This window comes from Taeniopygia guttata, chromosome 12 (assembly GCF_048771995.1).
Source record: "Taeniopygia guttata chromosome 12, bTaeGut7.mat, whole genome shotgun sequence".
Classification (NCBI taxonomy): domain Eukaryota; kingdom Metazoa; phylum Chordata; class Aves; order Passeriformes; family Estrildidae; genus Taeniopygia; species Taeniopygia guttata.
The window spans coordinates 3976334-3993765 of NC_133037.1; the positions used below are offsets into that span (position 1 = coordinate 3976334).

At 42.9% G+C, this 17432-nt stretch overlaps 1 protein-coding gene across 28 annotated transcripts in view; it reads left to right on the forward strand.

The window, feature by feature from the left end:
• The window catches only part of FOXP1 (forkhead box P1), a 422694-nt gene that overhangs the window by 311232 nt on the left and 94030 nt on the right, over positions 1-17432 (forward strand).

Below are 17432 nucleotides of genomic sequence, written 5' to 3' on the forward strand. Positions count from 1 at the left end.
AGGATATCATATCATCGGTGTGTTTTTCCCCCTTTTATTGTCTGCTGATTTATGGACATCTTCAGAAATAAAATCTAAATATTAGAGGGCTTTGTGCTGTTATGAATTCAGAGAGCTAAAACCAATACAGCATTCCCAAACAGAAGATGTATGCACACATATGGGGCTTTGGAGTACATTCTGCTAGTCTTGTGGGATAAATCACAGGGAGTTAAAGACAGGAAAGACCTATTAGGTCATGTATCACAGTTCCTTTTTTTTTTTTTTTTTTTTTTCTTTTTTTCTTTTTTTCTTTTTTTTTTCTTTTGCTATTCTAGTGTTAGAAATCCCAAGTGATGGTGGGACTGCTATTATTTTCCTTCAGATAGTTTTCCATAACAAAGCACATGCTCAGGAACTTTCCACTTTAATTCCATCCTCTTGCTCCAAGTAATACTGCTTGTATAAATACTGAGTCAGTCCCTTGCCTTGCCTCGTGTTCACACTCCTCAAACATCTGAGATACTAACATGTACTTGCCAGTTTTGGCAAATTATATGTATCTAGTTCTTTATGTATTTCATAAACTAGCACTTCCAGACCCTTGACCACTTTGCTGGTTTGCAGCTGGTTATTGCTTTTATTACTGCTCTCTGCAATTGCAGCATGTCAGTGGATTTTTGATAATAAGGTCCTGAATCCAGCAGTTCAGCTGCAGTTGCACAAAGCCCTTTAGCTGGGACATTTATCTTATCTCGCTCTTCTATATCTGATGCTTCAGCCTCTGTAGCCCCAAATTCTTTCCGGATTTTTTTTTTTCCTCTTGTTGTCATAGCACGTTGTCAAACTCATGTCTGTTTTGCTCTTTCTACTTTTTTTTTTTTTTTTTTTAGTTTGATATACTATCACCATGAGCTCCCTGACAGCATTGCTGCTTCTCTTGCCTTTTATATGTGCTTCAGATTATTTTCCTGCAAAAATACGGATGCTAGGCTCTTTAAATATGTAGTAGAATATGGAAGGTAAAGCCAACATTGCTAGAGGCCTTGACAGTAAAGTGAGAGGGCCTGATTCTGTGGTTCTTACCCAAATAAAGCTGATGGGGACTGGAAGGGGAGTTTTGCCTGAGTGAGGAATAGCTGTTAACTGCAGCCCTTGGCCCAGCGTGGACAACATTGAGCTTTGGTTAGTGATTTCATCTTCAAAGCATTCTGCAAATACTAATCTCCAAAACATCCCCAGAAGGAAAGTCTGATAAGTAAGTAGCATTATCCCAGTTCTGGACTGGGAAACTGAGGGATGCGGGTTAAGCAACTCACTTAGGATCAGGGAGGGAATTGGGTTTAGAGGTAGGATTAAGATTCATGAGTTCCTGGCTCCCACCCCTGTGCTCCGGCTGCTGGACAACACCTCGTGCTTTACAGCCGGGCTGTTATTCTTTTGGAAAGTATGAAGCATTTTGTCATTGGGCAAATATACGTTTTATTGGCAGCGTCAAGAGCCATAATCCAAAGCGTTACATTAATGCTTTCAAAAATATTTTATTTGGTAAATCCGTAGCTGATCCATATGCCTTTTAATAGACTCTTCCACTGGGGACATTTTTAATGAGAGATTGTGCTGGCTAGGTCCAGTGTCAGGTACTAAAAGAAGTGCTTTGTTGTGCAGATGTCTTAAGAATAGCTCCAGAGGATGAAATATGACTGTGTTGACCTTTCAGCTGTGAGCTTATTTGTCAGGATTCAAATAAGTTGAAAGGATCAAACCAAACAGTTTCCGTAGTCAGACTGGGAATTGTGTTGCAGAGGTCAACAGTGAAGGCCACATCGTGGATTCCATAACATAGCCAATTGTTGGTACGTATTAAAGTACTGGAGCAGCTCCTGCAGTCAGAGACACAATTAAAATTCTAATTTATTAATGTATACAGAGAGCTGGCCCAGCCTGTCACTCACTGATTCAAGTGACTGCCCATTCTTTTTTTTTTTTTTTCCCCCTTCTCACTCCTGGTGCTTTTGCGGTCTGAAATATACTGGAAGTCCTCTTGGATGTAACACCCCCAAGTGCATCCCTGTAATGAAAATCTGTTGCTGAAAGGAAATGGTGGTGCTGGGGGTAGAATTTTTCAGTAAAACTGCGCTCACACAAGCACCCACACCCCATCAAGTCAGATGGGGTCATGCTGACGAGGCGATACCTATAGGCAGTACATAGAATAAATACCAAGGGTGGGGGGAATGTGCCCATTTTTCATAAGTTTGTTTAAATAATGAACAAATTATCTTTGGGCTTCACTTACAAAGATAGATGTCTCATTCAATAGCCACAGCAGTTAGCAGTCACCTTGGTTTTTTTGTGACAAACAGGCCTGATGTATAACAAGAACACCACAGGCGTTGCTCATCCCTGCTGTGCTTGACGAGGGCACTGGTGAGCAGCGCCCAGCACGAGTGCTGGGGAGCTTTGCATGGAGCAGGGAGGGATGCTGTCTGCCTGGGCTGCTGCTTCTCCCACTGAAATGCTCCCTGGTCTTGCCTGCCCCAGGAGGAGGGGCCAGTACTGGGGCTGGAAGTGCACCCTCTGACCCCCACCACCACAAACAGATGGAGAAGATTAATCTGGTATATACTGTGTAGCTAATCTGTTATCATCTCATGGATAATTTCCTTTATTCCTTCTTTATTTCCTGATTAAATAGCCAAGGTACTTAAACAGTATCCAGTGGCCAGTGGCCACCCTGGGACGTGGTGTCTTCAGTAGTGTTCAAATGACAGTGTGCTCCTGCAATCCTGTTGGGAGTCTCTTGATCTTGGCAACTCTACCCGAAGATCTGCTTTTAACAAATTGTGAGATACTCAGTGTGTAAGAACTTGGACACAGGACTGGAGATGTGCTCTGCTGATAGCTGAAAAACCCCAAATCTCCACATACATGATGACTCACATTTTGAGCCTATCGCACACTGCCGTGGTTTAGATTTGGCAGTGACCTCCGGTTTCGCAGCCTGATGACACAAACAAAAGAAAATTGAAAGTTATGAAATGGATTTAATAACCAGCAGTTGGGGAAAGAACATAAAAAATACCAGTCCCACAAAAATTACTGGAAGTGAAAAAAAGACTAAAGGCTGTTTGATAATATATTTGCCACAGACACTGGATTTCCTTGAATCTGTGAAACAAATAATTTAACAGACCAGGTATGTTTAAGATTTTGAAAATGTGCACATTTTTACTGGCCTAGATAAATATATCTGTATTAATAGATATATTGATTAAAATTTGCAGCTTTAATTGCCGATGCTCTTACCGATTATTCATTTTGGTTCTTCAAGCATTTTAGTTGCTGGCAAGAGCACACAGATTGGAAACAAATCAAGAGATACATTTTTCTCCCAAGAAAGTAAAAGTGCATGTGTGTTTTGGCAATACTAAAAATACAATTTTTTTTTAAAGACGTAAATGTTGTGTGTTGCATTGAGCTGGAAGTTGGATACTGGACTGAAAACAAATTTAGGGTGTCCAAATCAGTATCTCGCAATTCAAACCCACCACTTGATTTTTCTTACGTGATTAAATGAGATTTCTTGTCTGATCATTAACCTGCCTGTGTTTGGAGAGAAGAAATAATGAAATTACTGGGATGGAAACTTTTGGTTTTGCTTGGCAAAACAAAAAAATAAATCTTCCCTTTAAGTCACAGCCAAAAAAAGAATTTGGGTTTGGTTTAAATTCTCAGGGTGAGACTGGGGGAGGCTGAGAGGACAGAGTTGTCCTCGCCTTTGCATACCGCTGCTTTTTAAAGCAGCCTTTTGGCTGGGCTTTTGTAGAATTTAATTTGCATGCTGTATTATCTTAATATATCTTTCCAGTATCTTGAGAAATAGAAGAGGGCAAGAGGAAAAAATTACTGTAGCTTGGTGTTGGGGGCAATTATTGTTGTTTTTTTTATGAAATTAGAAATCATTAGTTTGACAACGTAATAAACACTGAGAGGTGAAGGGCAGGGTATGCTCCGTTTCACTTGGAGCACACAAGTCTCAGTTATGTTGTCTCAGGTTTTACACCCAGGGAACCTTTTTACATAGTGGTAAATTTAACAGCTGGTGGAGAAATTGTCTCAGGAGATGATTTGGCAGAAGAAGTAAAATTTTATTCTATTTGTATGAGTATCTCTCTGTTTCACTCTTCAATACAGGAATTGATCAGAATCTGGCCTCAGTCAAGCCAGTGGGAATTTTGGCACCAACTCAGCTTGGGTCAAGATTTTGCTTCTGCAGTGTTGAAGTTTGCCTATGAAAATTTCATTGAATCTTTCATTATCTGTTTCTAACTTTGGAAATTAAGCAAAGTTGAGTTTTGCTGGTTTCTACCAAAGAACCCCTTAGTTCTTATTTATTTTTCACCCCTAAGCCAAATTATAAGTGTTAGTCAGTTCTTGGAATGTGTCTGTGAAATGCAGACATCATCCACCCCACAAGCAGAACAAAATCTGAGTCAGATCCTCAAAATTACATGATCAGCTTGAAAATTTTGATGCTAAGGGCTTTTTTTTCATGACACCTATGGGCATTTTTTGCTGCTTTTTAAATATTTTTAAAAAGCATTTATTATTCAGTTTTTCCAGCTTTTTAGACTGAGCAGAAAGGTGACAAATATGTTTAGTCTTAAAAGAAGCCTGTGATTATCCTGTAATATCGTGATTCAAAAAAAATGAAGCTTCTAGGAAAATACTAGTATATTTGGAAAGCTGGCAGTGTAAGGTGTAAGGTACTGTCAGCAAACATGATTATTCCCATTTTATAGCCATGTAAACCCTGACAGAGAGATATTAAGTGACTTGCCCAAGGTTGGAGAGCTGCAGGCCCTCAGTGGTGTTGAGGTGTGCAGCTCTGCTGGGATATTTGTGAGTCTGGCATCGGAGTGTTGGAAAGAAGTCAGTCCTGAGGAGCAAAGTAGAAGCCAGGATCCCTCATTTTCAGCCCTGTATCTTGTTAGAGCACCCTGAGTGTCATTTTCTTGCAGGTTTTCTGCTTTGACATTAAGCATTTACAGAACAGGTTTGTAAAAACTGTGATTTCTGCCCAGGTTGGGAGCGGGGATGTGGGGCGGGCAGTGCCAGAGCCTGAACGTGCCTTACCCACCTCGGGGAAGGGGAAAACAAATGAAACCTTCCTGACTGGTCAGAAATGTGTAAATTGCTGACAAAATGACACATGTAATTAAGAGTGCTCCTGCCATTTTACCTTGTGGTTTACACCTACAGTGTTGAAAAAAGAGAGTGACTCCCACCTCGCTAATTACCATTATCACTGAAATGGTAGGGTTTGAGTCATTAGTTCCATGTGCATTTAATTAGAGGAAGGCTGAAATTGGATTTAACTTATTACTTTTTCATGGATCACTTTCTTGTCATCACTTCAAATTGGATTGCAGCCCCAGGTAACTAATTATGAGCGCCACAGGATCAAGAGTGAAAAAAAGGTAATTAGGAATAACACTGTTGGACCCTTGCTGGTAGTCCACTTGTGCTTGGGAAGAAATGAGAGCGGTATTTTGTAGTATTACAGATTAGGGAGTTAAAGGTATGTGCTGCTGCCAGGAATGATGGGAGACTGCCCCCTCCTATAGCGGTTTATATGATGTACAGCTGGGTTGAAGATGTTATAGCGACATGGTTCCACAATCAGCTCCTTAATACCGAGATTAAACTTGTAAAAGCAACAGATCGGGTGTAGGTATGAGGCATCTCGACAGCCGGGAGCCAGGGGTCCGTCCGTGTGTGATTGCACGGCGCTGCCGAGCGCTCCAAGTACAGCGAGCCACAATTGATAACAAATTAATGAACATATTAATGATCCGAAAAGATCGTTCGCATTCGACAGGGAGATACATCAGTCAGGAGGACAGCAGCGAGCCTGATGGTGTGGGGATGTCAGGGACTGAGCCTGCGTTGCTGCCGTGATAAAATCATGAAATCGGGACCTCGCTTCTCTTTTGTTTGCTGGAGAGGTTTCTTTTTGTTTTGCTTTTGTGGGCAAGGCTCGCTTGGTTGGATTGTCCCTCTTTCTTCTTCTTTATTTTTGATCTTGGAGATATGATTGCCAAGTTCTGCTTTCTTCAGAAAATACTTTAAAACAAATTGTTTTATTTCCATGTGCAGAACAGAGTTCAGAACTGCAAGTAATCAATTTTATTGACACAGTCTGGAAAAAAATGTTGATGAGAGTTCAAGGATGTGAAAGGATTGAAATTTCAAAGTACCCAACACCGAGTGTAGGAAAATTTCAGAAGTAGTTTCATTAAGCAAAGAAATCTATTGTGTGTGAGGATCTGTAAGAGGAAAATCTGCTCCAGGACCTAATGATATTACAAGGAGGTTACGGCAGCTGATTTTTGCCTTTAGAAGAGAAAAAGTTTCCTAATTTCTCCTAATAGTGAATCACAGTTCAAAGGCTAGCACAATTTCCTTAAGTTGTTTAAAATGGCTTTTAATACTCTGTTAATGTAGGCAAATATTTGTGACTCAGTGTTGGGTAAGTGCCGCTTGCTCATTATTTCCTGATGCAAAGCAAAGGGTAGGAAATTCTGTGAACACCATGCAGAGATGCTAAAGAGACTTAAGAGTAACAAAATTCAGTTACGGAAATTAAGTCTTTCTCATTTACTTGACATTACAAAATAAATCTTGAGATTAAAAGGTATTACCTTTAATACAGAAAAAGAGAATCTCCTTTAATACATCTCAAATTGATTTACAATTTTTATACATAATATTCATCTGCGGTTGAAAAGGGGGCAACCTAAGGTCGAGTGATGTAGTGTTTCCATTTTTCCATATGAGTCTTACTGTGTGTGATAAAAGCAAACTCCTTTATTTTGTCAGTCTGCAGGAATTTCTGATGAAGTGCAGGGGTCACTTTTCTGTCAATTTGAATAGGCAGCATTTTTGAACTACTGTGTTTTTCCCCCCTCCTACAAAGTGTGGCCCCGATCTGACACACGCATGCACAAACACACACACACTTAGAGTGCTGCAATCTGCAACTTATTAGTGCGCAGTGCTGGAGCCTGTCCAGTGGTTAGAAAATTTCCTGAAGCCTGGAATAACAGCAGTGGGTGCAAGTGCCATCGAACAGAAGTGACAATGAGGGGCAGTCCGGCCCGCCTGGCGCGATGCCCGGGCTGGAAAACCAGCTGAGATAGTCAAACGCGGGAAGATTGACGCGGTGCATCTGGGAAATGCTCAAAAAGTTGGGTTCTTGAAAAAATTACCTTCTGTGATCGTAAGACATCATCTGTTTTCCTACAGAGATTGTTTATAACAGGGTTTTCAAGCACTTGTCAAATAACCAGGAGTGAAGGAAACAGGCTAAAAATCTCTTACTGTTCAGATGAGTCCTGGTGTAGTTGGAAAAAAACAAACTCCCGTCACAGCGATCCACAGCTTCCCAAGGCAGAGGGAGCCTGGGAGAAGGAGAAAAGGAAACTCTTAGTCAAAATCAACCCAGCAAGCACGGGCTGCAGGTTGGGGAAGGTAGTTCTGCCAGGCTGATGGGTGCAGTGCTGGCACGGCGAGGTGAAGTCATACCTAGAAACTGTTTTGTGTGGTGCTTAGCTTTTGTTACTGAGCTGTGATATCATGGGCAAAATATTATAAACATAGCATGGCTATAGCTTGCTTGTGTAACAAAAGATCAGGAACTTTTATTAAGTTTGTTTTCCTTGTCATATTGTAAAAATTTATTATGTGTACTGTGTATATTAGAAACAGATTTGGGTAATTCTGTCTAAATGAAGTCATCCCAGCTATTTCCAGACTGTCTGTTTTCGGTTGTGAATAATTTTCATACATCAAATGGTTGTCATATTTAGTAGCTCTCTACATTTTAAATAGGACATATCCCATTTTGAACTTCCACGGACTTGAGATGCCTCTTGGTTTTTAAGGTTATTTTGTTGCAGGAATATTTTAAAGAGCTGCCAGTGGCAGGGCAGGGAGTGCTGGAGGAGTCGCTCGCCTTCCTGCAGCAAAATAACAGGTTTGTCACAACTGCCATTATCCTGTACTTGTGGCTTTCGGCAGCACGTGCTGGGAAAAGCCTGCCAGATACCTATTTCAGCTTGTCCCTTTGTGTTCACACTTTGCAACAAATATGTTTAAAAAACACTAAAGGAAAAGTACTGTGTATCAAAAATCTCAGATAATAGAATTCTCTCAAAAGAGTACACGCTGCTGCTTTTTTTTAAACAGAAGTGTGAAAAGTTAATGTTTAAATGTTTAATGTTTTTAATTTAAATCATAGACTCATCTGCATAGCAGCTAAGTTGTTGTGTCTTTTTTTTAATTTATGTTTTTTAATCTTCAAGGTAAAAGTTTCTTTAGTCAGAATGGGGAAGTGCTGGTGTTCCTCACACACTGACTGAGAGGAGTTTGCACTGGAGGAGTCTGCAGTGATGAGCACAGAGCAGAATTTTGCCAGAAATACTTGGTTTACAGCAATTTGTTTAAAAAGAAAGGGAGAAAAAAAAAAAAAAAGCAGGAGAGAAAGAGAGAAGGCATTTTGATCTGTCTTGCTGGAGTGGAGGAGAGCAGCTGTTTGCCTCATGTGTTTAAATCTCTAGAGCTAATATTGAAGTTTCAGGGCAACAAGTGCAACATAACAGAATAAGTAGAAACTAAACCCAGGGAAACAATTGGAAATGCTGCTTGGTTGTGGCTTTGGAGCTTGACAGTTTTACAGCTGTGTCGTCAGGTTGGCAAAATATTTTGTGGTGCATACAAAGAAAAGGCTGTTGTGTTGCTGAAATGTTTTTATTTGTCTGATATGTGTAATCTTCCTTTTATAAATTACTAATCTATTTAAGGTGTAACATTAATGGCACATAATCTCAAGTCACTGAAAGCCTGGAAAATTAAAGTAGGCTGAAGGCACAAGAAAGAAACGTACTTTGTGTCAGGCTGAAGTTTGATGAAGCATGGAGAAGATGGAATAGATTATTAAATAAACTTTAAGAGGAGATGGAAAAAACACTGAAGTATCTCATTTTGAAAGGAATTAGTTTACTTGATTATATGCAACTGTATCACACTCAGGAAAGTATAAGACAAATGAAAGCAAAACAAAATTTAATTGAGCTATTATTTTGCAGACTTTGGCTCTGTTTCAGACAGCCTAATCAAATTGCGCTTTTCTCAAATAACTAATGTTAAATGCAGTCTACCAACAGATGTTTAAACAGAGACTAATTGGAAAATCTACATCCTGGGTTTAGCATGTCTAGCTGAAAAAGTTTTGAAATTGCTTTGGAACGGGGTAGGAAGATGATGGGAGGGGCTCAGGTAGTGATGGGTGCTGGAGTGGGGAGCCAGGAGACAGAGATACTTGTACTGGAGCTGATGAGGTCACCAACGCCACCAAGGTCACCTGTGCTGTGGTTTGGTGCCAGGGCCCCTCAGAAAGTTTTTTTCCATCGTTTTGTACTGTGAGAACCATGTTGCAGCTGGGTAGCTCGTGCGGTGGCAGCGTGCATGGAGCACGTAATGCAGTGGAGCACATGGATTGAGGGTGTTAAAAGCAGTACAAATTATCAAAGCTGTGCTTCCTTGCCAGTTCTGTCATTGTCTGACATTTTTTAAACAGTTGCAGATTTAAGTTGTTCACCTGTGGTTTATCTCAGTGCTGAGCCTTTTATGACACATCAGTGCATCCATGTGGACCTCTTGGGTGGGTTGCAGCATTGAAGTGGACATCTAGGGGCAGATTTGTCCTGGGTGTAAGTGACAGCCATCCAGGGAGTATGCTGGAGCCAAGGGATCCCACTGAGATGGATATAGCTTCCTACTTCTGATTTCTCTGTCAAATCAGTTTCACACCAAAGTCAGTCTAGTAGCAGGAGTCCCTGGAAGTGTTCAAGGCCAGGTTGGATGGCGTTTGGAGCAAGCTGGTCTGGTGGAAGGTGTCTCTGCCCAGGGCAGGGGGCTTGTAACTGGATGGGCCATAAGGTCCCTTGCAACCCAAACCATTCTGTGATTCCGTGATGATTATTTTTTGGTTTTGTGCTTTTTTTTGCCGATCGAAACTCTGGGGGAAACAGTTACTTGTGGTTTGCCTCCTGGGCTTTGAACAGTGTCAGTTGAGCAGCTGCACATTTCCACATTAGCTTGGAAAATTTTATCCTAAGGACTTCGCTGTCCTAGGGACCAGTGTTTTGACCATTCAGACAGGTAGGAATAGAACTGAAAGGAATTGGGGTCTTGTCGTGAAAAAGGCAAAAATCAGAAATTCTTGTGCAATGTTTCCCATCTTTCATTAGGGAAAAATCCCATAGGCAGTATATAATGGGGAGTAGCCAATCTGTAAGAAAAATAATAATGGACATATAAATATATAAATTGTAAATTTTACTGGTTGGAACTGTAGAAAGGCAGATTATATTTTATAGCTTGTAAACATCAGGACAGATATTTCGGGAGAACTGCAGACAGCTGTAATTTTGTGAATGTGCACAAATTACTTGGAAAACAAATATTCCTCTGCCTACACAGCTGTATTCACAACCGTGGACCAGAATGCCTTTTGCATGATGCTCACGCCTGGTTGTGTGGAATATAATATGATCAAATGAAGAAAATGTGATTTAGAAGTGAAGCCAGAATTAATACTTGCTGTGAAAACCTGTATTACTGGCTGAGGTTTTGGCACAGGAGTGGATAAACCACTTGAGGAGAAAAGAGAACTAACCAGGACGTTTATTTGTACTCAGATCAAGAGCTGAATGCTCAAACTTCTGTAAGAGAGACGAACATGCCTGTGTCTTGCAGAGATGCCTCATGCTGCCTGTGCTACCCTGCAGGGTAAACACCGAGCTGGATTTGATGGTTAGAGAGGTTTGCAGGACTGCATCAGGTCACCCGTGGGGAGAAGGGGTGTGGGAAGGAGCTGGGGACTCCCCTGGCTTCACAGGGGCTGTGAACCCATGAATTGCCCAGCCCTGTTCTTCCCAGTTACCTGCAGCCAGGTAGATTTGCAGAACACAACTGAGTTTATTTGTGTGCTGGCAGTTCCTTCTGTCTGTCCTTTTCCTGTGTGATAAGGAGTTCCTACGGGAAGTTATGAATAACAGGAGAGAAGGCAAAGAAAATCCCCAAAAGTGAGAACAAAGCCAAGCAAGAAGGAGTAAGCACGAGCTGGCAAGAGCCAGAGGCCTGGCATGGATTTTACTTTCAGCTTTGGTGTTTATTCAAAGGCTGTGGATACAGGTTAACTTCCTTGGCTCAATATTTATTGCTGTGTTACTTGCCTTAAACTGGAACAATGAGCGCTTTGTTGATTGGGTTCAGAGATTGTCCCGTTTTTATTCTCTCTCCTGCATCCCCCCTCTCTATCTGCAGGTTTTAAGCAGTTTATTTTAATTTCAGATTTCTCACCCTCCATGGTGAATTGCTGCTGTGCCACTGGCAGCAGCACTTGAGGGACTATTGTTCATCTTTTCAAAGTGGTGGGAGCACACAGCAGAGCCATTAGCTCCTGTGAAGCTTGACCTTCCTTGATAATATCACACTAGGATAAACATTTTAAAGGAGAGGGGAAATATCACACAGGTTATTTTTCATCAGAAAAGGTTGTAGAAATTTCCCGTGCAAGAGTTAAAAAGTAAAAGGGGAAAAAAAAAAACCATAATGGCACTAGTTACCTTTTTGTTTGAAAGCCATCAAAGATGTGTCCAGATCAATTAATAGGAGAGGGAATATGTCCTCGCTGTTAACCATGCTGACCCTTGAGCAGACAGTGGAGCAGAAAATCAGTGAAGTCACGGTGCAGTGAATGATGACTGTACGGATTTTCTCCTAATTTAGCAATGGCAGTGATTCCAGTGCTATTAGGAATGGGCCCATCCTGGACAGTTTCTCAGGCTTCAGTGTTTGGAAAGTGCCCCAAAGGTATTGGGGATTTCTCTCTGGAATAGGAGCATTAACATCATGCAGAACATAGTTCAGATATTTTTAAATCACATTGTCAGCAACTGCCACTACAAGGGAAGGTATGGTTATGACTTGCATCACTGTTATTTTTTACTTGGAAAGTGTGCTCATTTTGAGTCCTTCACTCAGCTGTGTCTACCCAGAGGAAAAACAAACCAATTTCTTCTGGGAGAATTCAGCAATGGTCACAAGACCAGATGCAAAATTGTGGTGGTGGTTTGTTGCTAATTCTGCAGGAGTGAGCGGAGGGGACCACCCTGTCCTAAATAAAAAATGGGGAAGGAAAACAAAACAAAAATAATTTTAAAAAACCCTTTCAGTTTGTAACTTTGATTTTGCTTTAAAAAAAAGAGAAAGGTATAAACAGCCTTCGTCCTTGCCCAGAATGCTGTAGTAATTACTGGGGCAGGTTTTCCATTCATTGTTGGTTTTGCCTCACGCCTGTAGGAAGCCTGCTCTTTTGCTTCTGTGCTTTGCCACCACAGTACTTTTATTTGAAAATGCAAGGAAATTCAATTTCCTAACCTGCCTCTCGAGTCAGGGCAGTTTTGGCGACAGAAGAGTTGCAAATGTCTGGTGTGTGAACAGTTTGGGATGGAGCCGCTCGCACGGGGCCGTGCTGAGGTGCGGGAGAGGGAAGGTAATTGTAAATGTTCTGGTGGGGATCTGATTGACAGCCTATTGTCTGCAGGCAGTGAATAAAGAATAGGAAATGAGTTAAGTGTAGGGATCTGGCAGGCTGCAGGCTCTGCTGATGGCAGCTGCTGCACCCAGCCAGGCACCCAGGCTCCCAAACCAGCCGTGGCACCCCTCCTTCCAAGGCACCCCAAAAGGGACACCCCTCTGTTGGTCCAAAATGTGTGTCAGATGAGACTGTGTCTCATTTCTGCTGCTGGGACATCTGGGGTGCCAGGGCTGGGCTCAGCCCCTGTGTTGGGGTGTCCCTGTTCAGTCTGGGATTTTCACTGTGTGTCACTGTGCTTCTGGCCCGTTAATGTGGGGGGACAACAGGGAAGTCCCACGGCGCTGCTGGATGCCTGTGGTCCAGAAGCAAAGCAAGAAAAGGAAACTTCTCCCCAGCTCAATAAATTTGTCAACACGAGGTCTCTTTGGTAGTTTTACAGTATCATAATATCTGGGGCCAGTTAAGTGTGTTTTAAAGTTTTCATTATCCCACTTTTTTCCCTGGAGTGATGCATGCCCTCAGGTGCAACTACCCATGAGAAGCCCCCAGTGAACACTTAAACTGCACGTGCTTTAGATAGAAATACCAAACACAAATACTCCATCCCCAAAATCTCCGTCTGTATTTTTTTATCTCCTTGCCTTTGCACATTTAAGAAAAAAAGAAAAATCCCAGATTTGCATTGTTAGTGTAGGCTTCTGAGCCAGACTGTACTACAGAGCACACTGATGTGTCTTCCCCTGAGGTATGGAAAGATCTATGTGCGCTAAGCAGGTGTTTTCGTTTGTTTAATTGGAGCTGAGTTTAGCACAATATTACAGATAAATGAATTACACATGTTCAGTAATTCATAGAAAGTGAGTGTTGTTTTGCTTAGACACTTGTCTTCACATCCAGGTTTGCAGGGAGAGCGTGCTGGCAAAGCGGACTGAGGTATTTTAAAAACAAAAAAATGTGTGTGCTTGAGCAGAGCCTGATGTCTGGTTGCTAAAACAGCAGTAACTATTTCACCTTTGTTTAAATCGTAACATTGTAAATTTAAGTAGTATCCTGTTTTGCCGAGCTACAAAACCACAGGTCTGAAAAAGAAGCACACAAGGCCTGTGTCAATAGTTGGTGGCATCTCTGGGCAGGAAGTTTTGGGGTGACACACGCTGGTTGTGACGACACCAGGGATGGAGAGACCTGAGAACCACCCAAAGGGCTCTGGAGCTTCTCTGGTGTGCAGTGCCCAGAGCAGTGAATCCACTTGATGATGACAGGTTTTGCTTTACCTGTAGTTTTTGTTACTAGTTCCTTTTCCCATCTCTCTTTGTATTTGGCTTCCCAGGCTGAAGCTGCCGCACCCCTTGCAGAGTCACTGCAGGGTATCAGTGTGCCCTCAGCCCCTTGTGACCACTGACAGGTCCCTGGATCCCAGGAAAGCCTCCCTGCCAGGAGGAGCACAGAGGATGTGCTGGCCTTGCTCTTGCAGGAGCAGCAAGCGAGAGCCATGGGCAGCTCAGAGGTGCTGCCTTTCAAAGGATGAGCAAAACTGGTCTCTTCTTCTGGGAGTAGTCCCAGCCCTTGGCCAGCTTCCAGATGGATAATTCAACTTACCCGAATTTCCTCTGCAGATTCAATTGTAAACTCTTCTCTCGCCGTTCCCTGCCAGCGCTGTGTCTAACTGTGCTGCGCAGCGTTAAACAACTGTCACGTGCAGCTCCACAGCCCGTGCACTCGGAGGCACAGCAAGTAAAAGGTTGTTCCAGAACTTGGGCTGACCTCTAGAGAAGGTATTGTTTGTGCCTTTTCAGTTGGTGCAGTACTTTGGAGCAAGCTTTTGGATTAAAGGTCTGATTGGAGTGTAGGTCAGTGCTGGCAGTCGGCTTTGAGGCTGATGGTGAGAAGTGACTTATTCAGGGACATCCTCTCTTGTGGACATCCTCACCTTCAAGTCGCCTGATAAGTGAAATTAAGGCTGTTTAGCTGCATTCTTCATTCATCTAGGAATTAGTTAATGCGTCACCTGTAGAGATCTTGTGTATATTCCTTCCCACCCATTAGCAGTAGCTTCCCACCAGCCTCCTGCCAGGTCACTCCCCTCTGTGGGCTACAGCAGAAGGTTTTTGTATGGCAGGAACTGCACTGACAGCAAACCAGCAGCCCTGGCCCACACAGGTACCCACTGGAGCTGTGCTTGGCAAAACCTGTATCCTAGGATGGATCCAGCAGGGCTTGGTGCATCAGCCTGGCTTTCTAAAGCAAGCAAAGGCACAAGGGGAGGTGATCTGTGATCTGGGAAGTGCTTCTGAATCCTCCAGGTTAAATGGAGCCACCACAGTAAATCACAGTTGAAAGTGAATTGGAAGCATTTACAACTGTTACTTCTTTGTGGCTTTTCCTGCTGCACACATCGGTATGGGATTGTTCTGCAGGAGGTTCCTGGGAATTAATGTGTGTCCAAACCTGGCAGCAATCTCAGAAGGTTTGTGGCAGTGTAATCTACAAACTTTTAATTATATATATATCTAGCTGAGTAAGTAGCTTGAAATCTCTTTAAACTCTTTGTTCATGAATGTATATTAAAAAGTGCCCATCCCACATGCACACACACACACACACACCCTCTTCCTTCCTTCCTTCCTCGTTTTACACCCACTTCCAGCAAGGCTGTGGCTTGTGGCATCCGTCCTTGTGCCGAGAGCCATGGCCAGAACTCCCCATGGGGGTGGCCCAGCCAGGGGCTCAGCTGGACACTGACCCCCCCTCTGCTTCCTCCCACCGTGTGTCCAGTGTCACAGGACAGTGCAGAAGCTTTTGACTGTGACTGTGTTTCCCACTTGATGTGCAGCCCTTTTGGGAGGTTGATTCTGCAGCTTCAAACACTTTAATGAGATGCAAATTGTTTGTGATGCTGCCTTACTAAATGTATTGTAATTTTAAAATCATTTGCTTGTTAATTGTATTTAAATAGCTGCCACTTAGACAAGCAGAAAGTTTCCAGAAAGATAAATTGGTTGGTTTTTTTTTTCTTTTTTACTGTGTTTGAAAGCAGCCCCGATGACTTTTCATGGCTGCTTTGGTACAGCCCATTCCAAATGGCAGCGTGCCCTGGCCTCACTCAACTCCTGGTCCTCACCCTTCCCCCAGAGCAGAAATACTCACTCTGTCACCTTTCTGCTACGGGACCCCAGTCCCCTCAGAAGGTGACACAGTGGACTGAGTGGCTGGAGATGTTCCCAGTGGAGATCACTTACATTTCCCCCCACACAGCCAAGTCGGATCAACCTAGGTCAGATTTTGGGGTGTGTGATTCGAATGCTGCTATTCCTGTGCATACAGGATATGAAAGAATCCTGAAAATTCAGAGGATGTAAGTCTTTTGGGATCTTTGAAATTCCCAGCCTATTTTTATGTGGATATCTGCCTGCTGGGCAGCTGAGGCAAGGTCACCTGTCCTCAGCACCTTCAGGGCTCTGTCTTCTACACGTTGGATTAAATGGCAAAATTTCTCTTGGCTTCAGCTGAGCAATACGAGGTTCCTACTGACCTCAGTTCAGCTTGGTCTAGAGCTGATTTTGATCCCACACTGTTGCTAGCTTTGGCATGGAGCAAGCAACACTGTGTCATTTGTATTTTATTTGTGTTTGAAATACTGTCCTGGAAAACGAAAAATAATATTTCCATATCAGTTAATTCTTCTTGTGTTGGCTGGAGGATCCCACCCTGCCAAGACTCCTGACTCTTGTTTTTCAGCTCCTCCATGTTCAGTGCTGGACCCTCATTCCCATTCTGACTTGTTTTCCCAGTATGTCTCATATTCCCTCTGTTTTCTGTTTGCACCTTTGTTGTGTGGCAGGATCAGTAATAATAGTTAATAATTAGCAGCTCAATAGCACTCTTCACCTTCAACGCAATTTTAGGCATTAAATCACTCGGTTCTGCTGGCACTATTACAATATTGACTTGTTACTTCACCAGTGTCATTGAGGCAGCAAAAGCTGTGTTTTTATGGAGGCCAAAGTGGGGTCATTTTTTTTTTTTTTTTAGAGTATAAAATTGGCAAAAAATAAAATTTTTTCCTAGGCTGACACTTTGTTTGCCAAATTTCAGCATAGAGCCAATTTTTAAAGCTGAGTAATAAACACCTGAAAAGTTCTGGTTTATAATGGCAATGCTGAGAAGCCATTAACTGAATGGCTCCACTATAACACAAGAAAACCCTTAAACTGTTGAAAAAGCTGTAGAAACTGGACAGAGGCTTAGCAAGTGTGAATTTTGCTGTGAGTCTGGAGCTGAGAGATGCAAAGGCAACCTGTGGAGACTGGTGGCACAGATCGTGAGGTGTGTCCCTTCTCCATCACAGGGAAAATGGTCCTTTCCCAGGTGTGTGATGGAGCGAGGTGAGCCTCCTGTCCCAGGTGAGCATCTCTCCAGGTCTCTTAAGCCATAGGGAGAAGGAAGGTGAGGAGGAGCAGTAGAGATGGAGCTCCAAGGGAGCAGAGAGCAAAACTTGGAACAACAGCGAAAGCCTGGAGCAAGGAAGGAGTTGGATGATGCAGGGTAGCAGAGGGGATTTGGGAGGAAGCCCATGGGGAGGGATGAAGGGTCGAGCTTGGGCAGCAGCAGGTGCTCTATGGGGCACTGGAGGGAAACCTGCAAGGTGGCACCAAGCCCTGGTGAAGCCCTGCTTGTCTCGTTCTCTCCTGGGCCTGTAGAGTGTATTTCTGCACAGATTTTCCTGGAAGTGAGGGCAGCTCTGCTTGCTGCTGCCTGTGACCTGCAGCTTGCGGCAAACTTG